Source organism: Capsicum annuum, chromosome 4 (assembly GCF_002878395.1).
Source record: "Capsicum annuum cultivar UCD-10X-F1 chromosome 4, UCD10Xv1.1, whole genome shotgun sequence".
Taxonomy (NCBI): Eukaryota; Viridiplantae; Streptophyta; class Magnoliopsida; order Solanales; family Solanaceae; genus Capsicum; species Capsicum annuum.
Window position 1 is genome coordinate 151,312,336 of NC_061114.1, and position 18,761 is coordinate 151,331,096.

Here is an 18,761-nt window from a genome sequence, read left to right on the forward strand (position 1 = left end):
GACTCTGTGGCTTGGTTTGCCATATCCAAAACAAATACCACTGCCAGCTCTACAAATACCCTATGGTGCTTGCGAAAAGTCTAGAAAAGACATTAGGTACAGGCACTGCTAACACTTTCCTGAGACTTAGAGCCTGGCGCTGTATCTCTATTACTGTCTCTGAATCTAGGAGCTGGAGCACTAGCTGAAGAAAGAGCTGGAACTGGTGACTTACGATGAACCTGAGAACGATTTCCTCCTTCGAATTTGGGCTGAGTAAAGTTCAAACTACCTATCCTCGCTCTCTTATTCTACTTCTCCCTCATCTTAATCTTTTGCTCCTCTATATGTTGAGCAGATTCATAAGCCTGGCTATATTCATGTCGCTATTCAATATTCGCGTACCTGCACTCATTGACCATACTATTATTCACCCCAGAGACAAACTTACTCATCTTATCCCTGCTATCTACAACCACATGAGGAGAATATCTGGCTAATTGAATAAACTTAAGAGAATACTCTTTCGCCATCATGCTACCCTTCTTGAGATTGATAAATTCCAACACCTTCTCTTTTCTCAGCCCTAGGGGAAAGAACCTATCTAAGAATACGGTGACAAATTCCTCATACTCAATAGGCCCTACATCATCTGGCTATCATCCACTATTTAAACCAAGTGTGAGAAACTGCTTGTAATTGATATGCAGCTATCTCAGCGCTCTCACTAAGAGTAACCCCCATAATGTCAGTAATCTTCTGAACCTGATCGATTAATTCTTGAGGGTCCTCATCTGACTTAAACCTGAGAAAGGATGGAGGATTTATTTGGGTGAAGTCCCGAATCCTGGCTGCAGCTGAATTGGCCATTGGGTTGGCCAGAACGCCAGCTGGTCATTCATTCTAAGCAGCAACTGACTGAGCAAGAGTAGTAAATATAGCTCTAAACTGTGCATGAGAAACATGTTTTCCCAAAGGTTCTTTGGGCTAATGGGCTGACTGATTCCCATTTCTTCTTTTAGGAGGCATATTCTGTAGAAGAAAGGGAGAAATGGATTAGACCAGATTGAGAGATTATTCTTACTGGCACGACATGAATACTGAGCAAAAGGAAATTGTTCCTAAAATATCTTATAGCCTCCTGTACATAAATGTGGAGCGCAACACACCCATGTATAAGACTCTACTAGATATGGCTTTCAAACTTCTTAGGACTCTATTGAACCTTAGGATCTGATACCAAGTTTGTAATGCCCCAAATATGGTACCCAAAATGCTACACGGTTCTATGACCCCGAAGGACCACAAGCTAATCCATTACTGATATCTTTACCTGAACTTTGCATAATATACTGTATAAATGCAAAAATAAAGGTTGTAAGGCCATAAGTGTAAAAAATAATAAAATAATCTCTGAATGATATGGTATCACAATACCAAAACAAAACCTAAAATAAAATGTCTGAATATGATAGTCTGAAAAGCCTCTAACTGTATGAATAAGGAGTTGATGGGACATTCCCCTACTAAATTTAACTAATAAATTAATTAATGAGATAATAAATAATGGTCATGTCCTCGAATGATGAGAACTCACTGCTATCTCTGACTGCTGAGACTGGAAATCTACTGATGCTCTGGAGCTCATGCTTCTGAATAAATGGTATAAAACACCATAGCGCAAATGCATCAGCACATTTGAATGTACTGGTATGCATGAAAGGTGGTTGAATGCAAAGGGTTCACATGCATAAACTATACTAACTGACTGGACAACATGAACGTGAGAATACATGCATGACTACATAATAACTATAACTGAGTTCATGATAACATGATTACTGAATCTGAGTACTGATAATTGTATAACTGAAATAACTTATACTGAGTGACTGTACCTGACAGTCTAGTTTCTGATGGTACTAGCTGAGTTCCATACTGTTTTGAGTAAATTATATCCGACAGTCCTGAATTCTATAGAACTATCTGAGTTTTATTACGGAAACTGAATGACTATATCTGACAGTCCTAATTTTGTAACTAAAACTATGGGAAGTAGTTATCTAACAGACATGCCCCTAATATGCTATTATAGCTGTGTTGGGGTCCAATCTGTGACCCCAATTGGAAAGGTGTCAATACCGCACCACTGGTAAGGACAATCCGTGAGTAACCCTCATATAATAGGTAACTCTAGCAAGAACGATGGGAACCCTCATATAACAGGTTAAGCCACCTCGTCTACCCTCATATAGTAGGCTATGATATCTCAACCTACAGTGGCTATGTAGTTCTGGAACATAAAGATTATTTCTAAGAATCAGACCCTCATATAACAGGTGAGTTCCCATCCTTAGGTTCACTCGATGCTATTTCCTACTCCCATCTGAATAGACACTGAACATGGATTACTGAACTGAGTTAACTGAATTAACTGAGTTCTGCTAACTGATGGAATAGTACTAAGATTACTTTATTACTAAGATTTACTGAGTCATATGACTGACTGAGTTCTATAGATCATTTCTTGACTGAGGATATCATGAAAATCTGACGCCAACTTTAGTCACACGGCCATATTTTTTGGGTACAAGTACCCCTATGAATCCTTTGTTGTTAGGCTTACAACTAACAAATGATCTCCACTAGTCTCTAGAAGTATCTCTCAACTGATAAGTAATGTATCAAACACCATGTGACTGAAGCTAACCCAGGTTATGCAACTTCTCCCTATATTTAATTAAGAACTTATAGGTATCCTTTCTCGCGACACCACTAAGTTTGGGTGAACCCAAGCGAGTGAATCTCTCAAACCTTTTCTAATCCTCTAAAGCTATAACTGTACTCGCAATAGTAAAAGACATAGCAAATCAAGTTGGCTGAGATCCCACTTGAGGAGGTAACATAGATGAAGGCTAAACACCTGATATCATAATACCATACTCAGACGATGAGATAGATGGAACGCACTCGAAGTCTGTGGAGTATATAAGAAAATATTGGTACCATTAGTGGATCTACACTCAAATCTATAGGAACACCACATATATTCACACCGAAAAGAGTGAAATACAATTTAGAATTCAAGGTATGGAAGGACCCACACAATAAGGAACAAAATAAGAGAAGTTTCCTAAATACAACTTATAGCCCTTCAAAGATAGATATGGACTTTATGTATCAATCCTAGAGACTCTATTAGACACCTCATTCTTACTCTATTGAGACCAAAAAACCTAGCTACTCTGATAACAATTTGGCATGACCCAAAAATTAAGGGTAATGATGGCACTTATTGTGGGTCATGATGGAACTTGTCACGACCAACCTTCAAAGTAAGCCTATCAGCCAAACTTGTATGAATAGAAGAAAGAGACTACTAAAACTCAAGGGCTAAGGCTTCTAGAACAAATTCAAACCACACACATATAGCTAAAGTAGAATACATAGCCAAAATATGCCATACAATATCTCAAAATCTGGTGTCATAGTGTAAGAACTAATTAGTACAACTCGACGTAAAAAATACATAAGATATCCAAATAGGAACAAAAATCTTTCTCTAAATACAAGTAAGACAGACCAAAGTGAGAGCCAATTGGTTCGATCATAATGTCATTATTTCACAGTGCTTAACATTCTCAAGTTAGAGTCTGGCTATCTCTATTCTAAGTAGCACCTAAGAAAGAACACGCTAAGTAGATCTTTACCAAAGCCTTATCTCCATAAGCATCCAAAGATGCCTACTGATTGGTAGTTAAAAAGAAAGAACATACATTGACCAGGCATAAGAATTAGAACCAGAAAAAAATTTTTGGAATGGATAAGATTCTCAAAATGAGTCATACCCTCAAGGCATGATTTTTCACTTTGAGTCGTACCTAATCCAGAAACCCGGGTAACTTCCAGGCTTATACGAGTCAAAGAAATAACCCGTATGCCTGGGTACGACTCATATCTATAACTCATACTCAAGCTTACTTGTTCAATTATTGGGATGACCCAGCCCAAAATGAAATTTAAAATAAAAGAAAAGGGCACGATCAGGCACCTAATTAGAAACACTCATACAACATATTTTTCACCCAAATTCCAAACTTTAATCCATGAAGTCAAAGTATTTTCAAATCAATCTAACTACCAGAAACCATAAATCTTTCATTTTGTTTGATTTAAACTCAAATTTGGGGTGAAAAAGAATCTAAAATCAAGAACTCACATTCGTCAGTCACCAAGTAAGTTCCCAAACTCATTTGTTTTACTTTGTAAGTTGAAATAAAGTAGATTTGATATTATTAACTTGAACTGAGTAGTATTTTTACAATAATTGATTTGTTGGTACCCTAATTTAGGCATTTTTGTTGAAAATAGGAATTTGGGGAAGAACTAGGGTTGGAAAATAGATTTTGATATATCTATGTGTGTTATATTGCTGGACATAGCTGAATATTAGTTAGGGGTATTTTAGAAAATTGTATTAAAGTCCAACTTTAGAGTTGGACTTCTATGTTGCAGTGGATATAGAGACTTTATACAATTAGTACCCGGTGTATGGGAGTCGTAATAGGACCCGTACCCACTGACAATATAGAAATTTAATAAATTCAAAGTTCTAGAATTGGTACTACTCGACCATACGATTTGTATCCATACCTTATGACCAGTACCCACCACTCGTACCCAAATCAGACAAGGTATATTGAACTTTAGTCTTATATTTTTCTTTTTTTTTTTCTTTTTTTAGTTACTAATAATAGTGTATTTGAAGGAATCATGCCTCCAAAGAACGGGTCCTCGTCTAAAACAGTTTCTAAAAAAGGAACAAACAATCACCAATTGAAAGTAGGAAACTAGTGTTTCCGATTATGAATCACTATCCGAGAGTAGTGGAGAAGAGTATGATAAAACCTCAACTAAGAAATCTACTAAAAAGGGAAAAGCACCTATTAAAGATAAGAGGAAAAAAGTGGTTCCCCAAGAGTAAGATTCACCACTACCAAAGGGTCCAAGGAGGAAAAATACGACTATTTCTCCACCTCATACACCATAACCAGCTGATGACAACGATGATTATAAAGAGGAATCTAGCTCAGCAGAGGATACATTTGAGAAGCTCGGGGTCCTGAGGTTGATGCTACCTTGATAGACAGACAGTAACCCCCACTCATATTAACCACTACTTTGGTGCCCATTATTAAATGATGGGGTACCCCAGTATATAGGAGACGTTTAACATGGGGTTGTTTTGTCTACCAAGTTGTAAGATAAATAAGGTGATATATCTGGAGAGGAGAATAGCTACTACAAAGATGGATGAATAACTTAAGTTCAAAGAGTGCTTTATGATTTACTGATTTGGAGTGATGATAAGAGTGTCCAAAAGATACAGCAAGGTTATAGTTCATGAATTCTACACAGCCTACAAAGGTGAGCTACATAGGTAATACACATAAGGCAAACTGTGGAAGGGTAGTGAGCCTATCATACCCTTCTTGATTTGAGAAGTGTGAGTTGATATCTCTCTCTAAACTATTAGGAGAGTTTTGTATGGGCTAGAGTGCCAAGCTTTAACTAACACAACTGAGATGGACTATAGTATAATTGAGATGAGAAAGATCATAAAATGGACACTGGTTTCTAAAGACAAAATGGTAATTTTTGGATGGATTACAGAGAAGATAGCTTCAAATAGTGTGCATAATACTTGGGTTGAAGGGTGTATTAGAGATTCACAACTGATAACGAAGGGTACCCTTAACTGTAAAGGTAAGGCTTGGTAGACACTAGCCCAACACAGGTTCTGTCCGACGATAGGAGATGATATGTTGAGCCTAATTTAGGCATTTATTTTCCCCAATTTTATAGCTGGTTATGCATTTGATGATGGTGAGTTCTAGGCCCAAAAGATAGAGATAGGGTTGTTGGGGGAAAAGGCATTATTGGCCTACCCCTGCATGATCACTCAAATTTGCCTTGCTGCAGGAGTTTTAGAAATTCCTGGGATTGTCGAGATGATTGAGGCTCGAGGATATTTCACATCTGTTTGATTCAAGATGTGACTAACCTCTTGACCAGACCTAGGAGAAAGGTAGTAGATGTTATGGAGGGACTGTTCCCATAAGATGATTAGATGGACACTCCTACTATAGCAGACGCTATTGAGGCAGGTGCAAAGATGGAGGGTGCTCACATAGATACAACAGGTAGTTCTAGTTCACCACTACCCATCCAGTCTGTACCACCTAGGCCACGAGGTATGACTCCAGTGGTATGATGATCTCCCAAGATACATGGACTAAGGTAGTAACCTAGTTTGCTACACTTACTATAAAGGTAAGTTATATGGAAGACGGAGTAAGAACATAGATAAACCAGTAGTTTGAGGCATAGGATAGGTGAGTCCAAAGGTGCCTAGATACATTTGAGTCGAGAATTACTCAATAGTTAGGTAGTTGGAAGACCCCCAATGTTGCTGATGTCAGGTCTAAAATTGCTGAAATAAAAAAGATAGTCGTTAAACTATATGAGAGGCCAATGATTATTTAGCTAGTTGTACCGACAGTGATTCCTACAGTTGAAGTGACAAATATTTAGGTAGAACCAGCAGATGTTCAAGTTAAGGAGACCAAAGATGAAAGAAGAGAGAAGTAAACAAAGAGAAAAAAAGTGCATAATATTAAGAAAAAAGCTAGAGCGGATAATATTTAGGATGAGTAGGATCACCAGACAAGGAACTGTGAGATAGCTGCTGGAGCTGGTGGATCAAGAACTCCAATTCCTATTATAGAGAGGGCTGATGTTATGCCCTCATCAATTGATTCAGTTTCAATTGTTGGGACAGTAGCTGATGAGAGTGGGACTCAATGTGAGAGCCCACATTATGATATTGATGTGTCGGTGCCTTGAGCACCTAAGTTGACTTGCATCCTTACTTTATTTATTTTTGGCAGAACTGGGGATAGTGCGATGATCTTTAGTTGGGGGTAGGGGTTATTTCAAAAAATATGGGAGAACCTAACAGTTATAATGAAAAATAAAAGTCTGCTATGGCTTACAGGTTTGATGTAGGCAGCTAAGATAGGGAGCAGATCAACGCACCTTTGGCAGCGGATATTCTTGATTTGATTATGATTTTAAGGATTTTGAAAAAATTTCAAGTTGTATTGAAAGATATTTTTGTTTTGATTGATTTTTAAGTTACGATTGTTGAGACAATGCTGATTTTTTATGTTTATTTATGAGAAATGGTACCCCCTAAAAATTTTTTTAAATAATTTTATGATTTATATATTGTGTGAGACTGTTGTGCATCTGATAATGACATAGGGAATTAGGGATAGAATAGTTATAGATAAAATATATGCATAGTTGGATTACTAGTACTTAGTAATGTATCCCTGTGCAAGTGTGTAGAAGGTTTACTGAGTTCCCGGTTATGTTGTAATCTAGAAATTTCCCGATTGCTTTTACCTAGGTCTAGTATAGTTTGGAAGGAGATGATCGTAGGACCTTGTTGTATGAGTCCACATACACCCAAAATGCCCATACCAAATTAATAAATCCCATTGATTCAAATATTTGAGCCTTTATAGACCAATTATTCTTATTACACCTATCACCTTTCCGTTTAAATTACAATGAACCTATTTTCGTCCAAGTCGTCCAGTGGACACTATGCACCTCAAATTAGGCAAATTGCCTAAGTTGTGGGTGGCTATTATAGGGGTGAATTAGAGGAAAATGAGTATAAAGATAATGAGTAGAAGAAAAATAGTTAACATATGGGTAGGTGTGCTGAAAAGAAAATAAAATAAAAGAAAGTGCAATGTATAGCAAAGGAAAATAATTGCAAAAAAGCCATACCTGACCTAATTAGAATGTGCGTAAGAGAAAAAGAAAGACATAAGGGTAGAAATAAAAGAAAAAATGGAAAGTACATGGACCTCGAGAAAGGCATAGTGTCCAGGAGGATTTGTTACTAAATGAATCTCAAAAGATATCATACCAACCCCAAGCCTACGCTACAAGCCAAAATAAAGTCCTATAGAGATCCTTCTATGACTATTGACAACTTAGGAAAAGAGCATAAGGGCAACTCTATGGTATTCTGTATGCACCGGTGATGCTTCTTCGTGAATGGGAGAGTCATTCATTATATCCCTTAATAGATTGGTTTATCTATCTAAAGAGTGAATGAGATTTCTTTGACTGTGAGTGCACATGGGTTATGCTGTTAGGTTTCTAGATTATTTGATGAATGTAAATTATAGCTATGCCCAAGTGTCTATTGCTAATGTAATGCCATCATTGGATTCCCTCATGCATCCGTGCATGCTAAATTGTCATATGCAACGGAGTTTTGAAAAGTAGAGTTAAGAGGGGAACCACCAGATTGAAATTTTATTCAAAATCACTGCCATAGGTTGCTGAGATCTTCTGGTTTAAGCATCGGCTCTGTACTAGAAAATAGTTATTTGGTTTTGTTTGCCTGAGAACATGCAAACATCAAAGTTAAGGGTGTTGATGTGGCGTGTAAACATGACACTCTCGATGCTTAAAACTTTGAATTTATTCATGAACTTAGGATATTTTGTTAGATATGATGTACTTTGTCATGAATTATAGGTAAAATAGGTCTACAATAGTATTGGAAAAATGAGAAGAAAAAAACCTGAAAAATACCAACTCTGGTTAGTAGACGAGTCAACTCATAAGTCATAACCTGTCGACACAACTCTTATACTGAATCGTATGAGTAACACAACCAAAATCCAAATAAAGAAGCAAAATATGAGGAAGATACAACTTAAGTATCCCAGTCGTAATCAATGATTCAAGTCATATTAAGAAGTCATAAGTGTAATAGAACCTAACCTACCATCAAGGAGTTGAAGTGTCAAAGGAATACGAGTTGGATGTCTGATTACGACTCATATAGGTATTTTCTATACACACCAGTGTTCAATCTAGGAAAGAATGAAGTCCCAGGTGGATACGAGTTGAGGACACGAGTCATACACTCTGGTATGACTAATAGTATCAAGCTGGGAGATTTTTGTATGGGCTAGAGTATCAAGCTTCAGCTAACATAATTGAGATGAACTATAGTATGGTTGAGATGTGAAAGATCATAAAATGGAAACTAGATTCTGAAGACAAAATGGTAATATTTAGATGTATTACAGAGAAGATAGCTTCAAATGGTGTGCATACTACTTGGGTCGAAGGAGGTATCAGAGATTCACAACTGATAATGAAGGGTACCCTTAACTTCGAGGGTAAGGCTTGGTGGACACTAGCCCGACACAGGTTGTATCCGATAATAGGAGATGATGTGTTGAGCCCAACTTAGGCAATTATTTTCACCAATTTTATAGCTGGTTATGCATTTGACGATGGTGAGTTCTTGGCCCGAGAGATGAAAGATAGGGCTGTTGGGGGGAAAAGGCATTGCTGGCCTACCCCTGCATGATCACTCAAATTTTCCTTGCTGTGGGAGTTTTAAAATTTTATGGGATCGACGAGATGATTGAGGCTCGAGGATATTTGACATCGGTTTGATTCGAGATGCGACCAACCACTTGACCTGACCTATGAGAGAGCTAGTAGATGTTCTAGAGGGACTGTTCCCATAGATGAATAGATGGAAACTCCTTCTATAGCTGAGGCTACCGAGGCAGGTGGACAGATGGAGGGTGCTCACAAATATACAACTGGTACTTCTAGTTCACCATAACCCATCTATTCTGTACCACCTAGGCCACGAGGTATGACTCCCATTGTTATGATGATCTTCTAGGATACATGGACTAAGGCAGTAACCCAGTTAGCCATAGTTACTATGAAGGTAAGTCAAATGGAAGGAGGATTAAGAACATGGATGGACCGGTAGTTTGAGGCACAAGATAGATGAGTCCAAAGTTTCGTAGATACGTTTGAGTCGAGAATTACACAATAGTTAGGTAGTGGGAAGAAGCCCAATGTTGCTGATGTCAGGTCTAAAATTGTTCAAAATTAAAAATATAGTCGCTAAACTATATGAGAGGCCGGTGATTATTGAGCCAGTGGTAGAAACTGTCATTCTTACAGTCGAAGTGACAAACATTTAGGCAGAACCAGCAGATATTCAAGTTAAGGAGACCAAAGACAAAAGGAAAAAGAAGAAAATAAATAGAAAAGAAGAGCACAATACTGAGAAGAAAGCCAGAGCGGATAATATTTAGGATGAGCAGGACCACCAGACAATGGTCTGTGAGATAGCTGCTTTATGCCCTCATTTGTTGATTCAGTTCTAATTATTGGGACAGTAGCTGATGAGAGTGGGACTTAATGTAAGTGCCCACATTATAATATTGATGCGCAGGTGCCTTGAGCATTAAAGTATGACCTGTATCCTTACTTTATTTATTTTTTAGCAACACTAGGCATAGTGTGATGATCTTTAGTTGTGGGTAGGGGTTATTTCAAAAAATATAGGAGTACCTGATAGTTATAACTAAAACTGAAAGTCTGTTATGGCTTACAGGTTTGATGTGGGCAACTAAGATAGGGAGTAGTTCAACGCACCTTTGGCAGCAGATATTCTTGGCTTGATTATGATTTTTAGGATTTTGAACAAATTTCAAGTTGTATTGAAAGATTGTTTTGTTTTGATTGATTTTTAAGTTATGATTGTTGAGACAATGCTGATTTTTTTATGAGAAATGGTACCCCCTCGAAAATTTGTTTAAATAATTTTGTGATTTATGTTCTTGTGTGAGACTGTTGTGCATCTGATAATGGCTTAGAGGATTACGGATATAATAGTTACGGATAAAATAGTTGCATAGTTGGATCACTAGTACTTAGTAATATAGCCCTGTGCAAGTGTGTGGAAGGTTTACTGAGTTCCCGGTTATGTTAGAATCTAGAACTTGCCCGATTGCTTTTACCTAGGTCTAGTAAAGTTAGGAAGGAGATGATGATAGGACCTTGTTGTATGAGTCCACTTATACCCAAAATGCCCTAACCAAATGAATAGATTCCTTTGATTCAAATATTTAAGCCTTTATAGACCAATTATTCTTGTTACACCTATCACGTTCCTGTTTAACTTACAATGAACCTGTTTTGGTCCTAGTCCTCCTGTGGACACTGTGCACCTCAAATTAGGCAAATCACCTAAGTTGAGGGTGGCTATTATAGGGGTGAATGAGAGGAAAATAAGTATAAAGATAATGGGTCGAAGAAAAATAGTTAACACATGGGTAGGTGTGATGAAAAGAAAAGAAAATAAAAGAAAAGTGCAATGTATAGCAAAGGAAAAGAATAAGGAAAATAATTGCAAAAAATCCATACCTTACCCAATTAGAATGTGCTTAAGAGAAAAAGAAAGACATAAGGGTAGAAATAAAAGAAAAAGTGGAAAGTACGTGGACCTCGAGAAAGGCATAGTGTCTAGGAGGCTTTGTCACTAAATGAATCTCAAAAGATATCATACCAGCCCCAAGCCTACTCCACAAGCCAAATAAAGTCCTATAGCGATCCTTCTATGACTATCTGATAACTTAGAAAAAAAGAATAAGGGCAAGTCTATGGCATTCTGTGTGCACCGGTGATGTATCTTTGTTAGTGGGAGAGTCATTCATCATATTCCTTAATAGATTGGCTTATTTATCTAAAGAATGAATGAGATTTCTTTGACTGTGAGTGCACATGGGTTATGTTGTTAAGTTTCTAGATTATTTGATGAATGTAAATTATATCTATGCCCAAGTGTCTATTGCTAATGTAATGCCATCATTGGATTCCCTCATGTGTCCGTGCGTGCTAAATTGCCATATGCAACTGAGTTTTGAAAAGTAGAAATAAGAGGGGAACCACTAGATTGAAATTTAATTCAAAATCACTGCCATGGGTTGCTGAGATCTTCCAGTTTAAGCATCGACTTTGTACTAGAACATAGTTATTTGGTTTTGTTTGTTTGAGAACATACAAACGTTGAAGTTGAGGGTGTTGATGTGGCGTTAAAACATGACACTATTGATGCTTAAAACTATGAATTTATCCATGTACTTAGGATATTTTGTTAGATATGATGCACTTTGGCATGAATTGTAGGTAAAATAGGTCTACAATAGTATTGGAAAAAAGAGAAGAAAAAAATCTGAAAAATACCAACTCTGGTCGGTATACGAGTTAACTCATAAGTCGAAACCAATCGATAAACTCGTATGCTGAATCATATGAGTAACACAACCAAAATCCAAATAAAAAACCAAAATATGAGGAAGATAAGACTCAAGTATCCCAGTCGTAAGCAAGGATACGAGTCATTATCAGAAGTCGTAAGTGTACTAGAACCTAAGCTACCATCCGAGAGTTAAAGTGTCAAAGGAATACAAGTTTGAAGTCTGATTACGACTTCTATAGGTATGTTATATACGCACCAGTGTTAAAGCTAGGAAAGAATAAAGTCCCAGGTAGATATGAGTTAAGGACACGAGTCGCACACTCTGATACGACTCATAAAGATAAGTCGTATGTTGAATAGAAAGTTGAAACCATAGGAAGACCAGACACTGGAAAGGATACGATAAGGCAACGTATGACTGATATTGAGCTGATACGAGTGAAGACCGAGTCATACCAATTGTTTACTTAACTGTACCTTTCCCATTTTTAATAGGATTTTTATGTTATTTTGAGATACAATAATTAACCTAGGGTTTATCTATAATTAGTTACACTCTTGAACGCACCTTTACATATTTTTACAAATTAGTACAATACTTTTACAATTATTCTTGAGATTTTAGGGTTTATTCAATTAAAGACTTTGGAGTTTATTCATCTTATTCTTGTGCAATTGGTTTTATGTATTCTTTATTGATAATCATGGTTTCTTGCACAAACACTAGCGACTAATCCCCTTATTTTAGGTTGTGGACCCTAGCAGATTAGATATGTAGACGAAGTGTGAGACTCAATTATTCTAGGGTTTCTGCATGTATCTTAATTATTCTTCGAAATAATTAATCTCATAGCAGCTACAGACACTTGAGATATCATATATTCGCATCCATTCTATAAGCAAGAAGTTTTTGATTGGGAAGAGAAGATTAAGACAATGATTTGTAATTTCTACCTCTACCTTTTAGTCCTCGTATCTCATCTTATCACTTGATCCTACCCCAATAAGTAAAACTAAGGATGTAGCAAGGGGAAACAAAGAAACACCCTGAGACTTACCCGGCAAAGGGTGAAATTTTTCTTCGAGCTGACTCGGTAGTTCATAAGACTTATCTTATAGGCTTTGCATGCTAAACAATAGAACAGTTGGGTTGATCATGAGAAATATATGCAGTTGAGAATCCAGGGGGAACACAAACCTAGCGTTGTCTCAAATTGATTACAACTCAAAAGCACTCAAGACTTGGTTACTATTTGCAATTGATAACAAAACCCCTCACTTACTTTCTTGTACTACTCATGGATTACATTAAGGCAAGCAGTTGTTCATTTTTTCCCTATGGGATCGACCCCAACCTTGTTGGGTTATTATATTTGTAATTGAATGCATTATACTTGTAGTTGGAGGGTAGTTTTGGGCAACATCAATGCCCGTCACGACCAAGCTCGAGTTTGGGCCGTGACAAAACTAGCCAGTCTAAGTTTGTGATGCACTAAAATCCTTTTTTATTTTTCACTAATATGTTCCTACTATTTCTAAACCTACTATTGTTGAGGCTTAAACCTCTTCAGAGTTTCCTACAAAGATCTATTAATGATCCCACTACATATGCTAGTGACTTCCACCCATAAAGAAATTTAGGTGGTTCCTATAGTTCTGTTCTAATATGTTTCTTATTACCATGGCCCCCATTTTGATACCCCACATATTATTTAGATTCTATATTTAAAAGGACACTAAAAATGTATGATTCTCACACACTTTTCACAAAATAATCTTATTGTATGGACCTACTACACCTACTGAATCTGTGCCCCACTTAGAGATGCCAAATTTTGCCTCACCATCATACACATTAGACTAATATTAGCCCAAATAAATGACACCTCATCTAAATAAATATTACCTAACATTTTCTGCATAGAAGTGAACACTTTTCTAGGCTCTGTCTAGTCTGGATGACCTAAAGACATAAGATTGAGCAACACCACTATTTTATCATTGATATTGGATAAGATTTTCCCTTAAACTGTAGCATCTTATAGTAACTTCAAATCATGCCTCAACCTTCTGATGATATTATACCAAATGATCTCCTTGGGCTACTAGTAGTGCATACAATCTCTTAAATATCTCTTGTATCTGTCCCACGTTTAGGGAAGGGATTCATTATCTTCTACACAAACCTAGAAGTCCCGCCTCTAACTTTTTTCATCCTTTTAGATAAAAAGACCCATATCGATACTTAAGTGATTGCTAGTGTTGTATGCTAACACACCAAAAGGTAAGAACTGGTCCCAATCCATGACAGATGCCTAAATTATGTCTCTAACAGTTGGATCATCAGTTTAGATTGTCCATCGGTCTAAGGATGAAAAGTAGAAATGGGCACAATATACTTAGTACTACTTCAATTCAAGAATAGTCATTATTTGAAGTGTACCACCAGGCTTCTAATGTTAATACTTCACCTATTGGAAATTCTGAATCTTAGCCACAAAATCCATTAAATGCCCTTTTATTTGGCACCACCAACAAAGCTTTCTAAAATAATGATATATCTTAGGTGCATATGAATGTATGGAGTACCTCAAACTATGCGCCTCAATATGTATGATTGAAATAAAAATCATCCATATGGGGTACCCAAACCCATTTCTTAATCGTAAAAACTCTTTCATCATCAAGAATGACCTCCTTGGCCTCACATTGCAACACCTTGTAGCGAATATTACTCAACTTTTATCTTTGAACTGTCTAAATTTAATTTGGATAAGATAAGTAGACCTTGCCTCCACATTAGCTATTAGTCTTTCTCTCTCGATATCGATAATCTCATAAAATTGTTTGCAAAGGTATGAACCTCCCTAGCTGATAAATTTCTAGAAAGATCCAAAAATGCTAAACTAACTATACTATCTATCTTACAACTCAATGCATCCACAACTATATTATCCTTTCTCGGATGATTGGGGATCATTACCGCGTGTCTTGAGCCGGGGGTCTATCGGAAACAGCCTTTCTACTTCTTCAGAGGTAGAGGTATGGACTGCGTACATCCTACCCCCCCCAAACCCCACCAGGTGGGAATACACTGGGTTTGTTGTTGTTGTTGTTTGGATGATTGGAGATCACAATATCATAATTCTTGAGTAGTTTTATCCATATTCGTTGACTCATATTTAGGCACCACTTGCTAAAGACATGTTGTAAGCTATGGTGATTAGTGAATAATTAAAACTTTACCCAATACAAATAATATTTCCATATCTTTAAGGGAATAAGCACCACCGTCAACTCTAAATCATTGGTGCAATTATTCTTCTCATGAACTTTTAGCTTCCTGGAAGCATATATAATCACACTATTTTCTTGTGTCAAAAAAACACCTAAACCAGAATATGAGCTATTAAAAAACACAATAAAGTCCCTACCCTTCACCTACAAGGCAAGGGTTAGAGATGAAGTAATAAAAGTCTTGATCTTTTGGAAGCTCTCTTCATACTCATTAATTCATACAATGACACGTCCTTTTGAGTCAATAAATTCAAGTGTGAATCAATTGCAGCAATCTTCTTTATGAACATATGATAGTAACTAGTGAGCCCTATAAAGCTCTAAATTTCAGTCATAGTAGTAGGCCTAGTCCAATTCTTAGCCACCTCAATCTTTTGCAGGTCTACCATAACCCCTTCTTTAGAAACTACGTGCCATAAGAAGGATACTACAGATAATCAAAACTCATACTTAAAATATTTGGCGCAGAGTGTTTTCTCCTTTAGAAACCCCACCACAATATGCATGTGAGCCTCATGCTCCCCCTACTCATGGAGTACACCAAAATATCATCAATAAAGACAATAATAAGGGAATCTAAATATTGATTAAACACCCCATTCACCAACCCCGTAAAAGCATTTAGAGTATTAGTTAATCAAAAGGACATCACCAAAACTCATTTAACTTATAATGACAATGATGAGTTTTGAAAGCAGTATTTTGTATGTCCCCAACCTAAATCTTAATCTGGTGGTAACCAGACCTTAAGTCTATTTTAGAATACAAGGATGCACCCTGTAACTGATCAAACAAGTCATCTATCTTACGCAACGGGTATGTGTTATGAATGTTAACCTTATTGAACTATAGATAGTCTATACATATTCATAGAATATGTCCTTCTTCGTAAAAATAAGATAGGAGCGCCCTATGGGGAAGAATTAGGTCAAATGAATCCCTTACACAATAATTCTTGTAATTGAGTCTGTAGCTCCCTTGGCTCAACCATTGTCATTCTATAAAGAGGGTTGGAAATAAGATGAGTGCTCAATTCAAGGTCTTTATAAAAATAATGTCATAATTAGGCAGTATATTTTCATGATACACTTCTAAGAATTGATATAACACAATAGGAGGGACCTCAACATTAGTATTGTAAGACGATCTAGAAAAACTAACACTCTATCCTAACTAATTTATTAGCATGAATTAAAGTCAAACTCCCAGATGAACATGCTTCTAATTACCTCCCACTCCCCTCTATTATCTCAGTAATATCTATCTTGACTATTTTAGTAAGAAAGTCAAGAATTGCATGGTATAGAGATAACAAACTCATCCCTAAGAAGATGTCAAAATCCACCATCTCTAGAATTATAAAATTAGCCCAAGTCTGATATCCGATGAATTATATAGAACAGGCCCAATAGACCTAATCAATAATAACCAAATCCCCAATGGTTGTAGACATATACATAGGAGTATTAAGCATTTCACAATCCATATATAGACCTAAAGAAAATTTAACAAAAAAACATATGAGAATGTAGAACCCAGAATAAACAAAAATAATAGCCATATAGTCACACATAAGAATAGTACTTGTGATCACTTTGTATAAAGCCTCAGCTTTAGACCTGGCTTGAAAAACAAAAAAGTGGGCCTTATCACCAATCTAAGAATTATTTCTACCAGCCTGTACACTACCTAAATCAACATATCCTCCACCTTGATTAGCCTGATTTCCATTTCTATCCTCTTGGTGACCACCACACCCACTCTATAGACCACCCTTACTATTACCTCCACCTTCCCTACCTACTGGAACCAATGCTCAATAAGATTGTTGATAGCCTGACTGACCAGATATTTGAAATTAGGAAAATTCCTCTAAAATTAGTTAACCCCACCATACTCATAGCATATACGGTCTAGGGTGGGTTGCAAAGCTAATAATAATGAAGGAACATAACCACCAAATTATAAAAATGGTAGGTTATCCCCTGTTAGACCTCTAATAGACATAGATATCATGGACTGAATAGGTCAAGCAGGGTAGCCTTGTAAACTCTAATCCTACGAATAAGAAGTACTATAATTGGCTATCTTTGGGGCCTTTATTTCCCTTGACTTGGAATGAATATCCTTCCTCACACCTTTTACCCTTTTTATAAAATCAACCATCTCCTAGAAGGTCTTACCTAAAGTTGTTATCTAAAGTGCAGAAACCCATAGATTATTATTCAACCCTTTAAATAAATGAATCCTCTCCTTCTTAATAGTCAATACCTGCAAAGAATATATAGCCAAAGCATAAAACTTGTCCTTATAAGATGCAAGGAAAATATTTTCTTGCATGAGTTTAGTGAACTCATACTTTTTCCTATCCCTCTGAGTACGTGGCACATATTTCTTAAGACGATATAATGAAACTAAGTCCAACTCAATGGAGTCAAATATGCATGTCTATATTCAACAGATGCCCTCGACCACATCTTAGCATCCTCAACAACTAAAATAAAACAAACTCCACACCTTACTTCTCTACTACTTCAAACTTATGAAGACTTTCATGACAATAATAATGAATTCATAAGCATATTCTAACTTAGTATCATGAAAAAATAGGAGGCTTTATCTTAAGGACCTCAAAAATAAGTTATGATAATCTCTAGTCATTACCAAAACCAAAATCTATCATAAAATGAAAATCTCTGACCCCTAATCCATTTTGGGTGCCATGGCTGCGACATGCTACAAATTTGATATTGAGTAATCAAACATGTCCATCTAATATCGGTACTAGCTAAATTTATAAAAAAACCTAAAAAATTACTAAATAAACTCAAAAGAAATTAGAACCATGTTGCATCTCCCTTAACTAGTGCATTTTCTATTCAAATTAGTGCCTCTCTATCCTCTATTACCACTTTCTCATTTTAAACTTTGTCTGGAATATCTTCATGTGCAGAAGGAAACTTTGATCTCTATCTTACCCTAAGATCCATGCTCCTTCCTTCCCCCTTCCCCTCACTCTACCTATGCCACAAACTGCATCCCCAAAGGCCAATTCATGTGATAATACTCTCTTAACACATGCCATAACAATCTCTTAGATAAGAGTGAAAGAATTTAGATAACAATTAGATCAGCATATAACAATTGGAATCAACAACTAGCACGAAAAAAATTAAGGTTTCCTAACTTCTTGTAGCCTTTTTAATGAAAAATACAAATGTTTCCATGCTAAAGCCTTTTTGAAGAAAAATACAAAAATATCCTACATAACACAAGATTGTACTAGAACCATTCTTGTACAACAAGATTGATG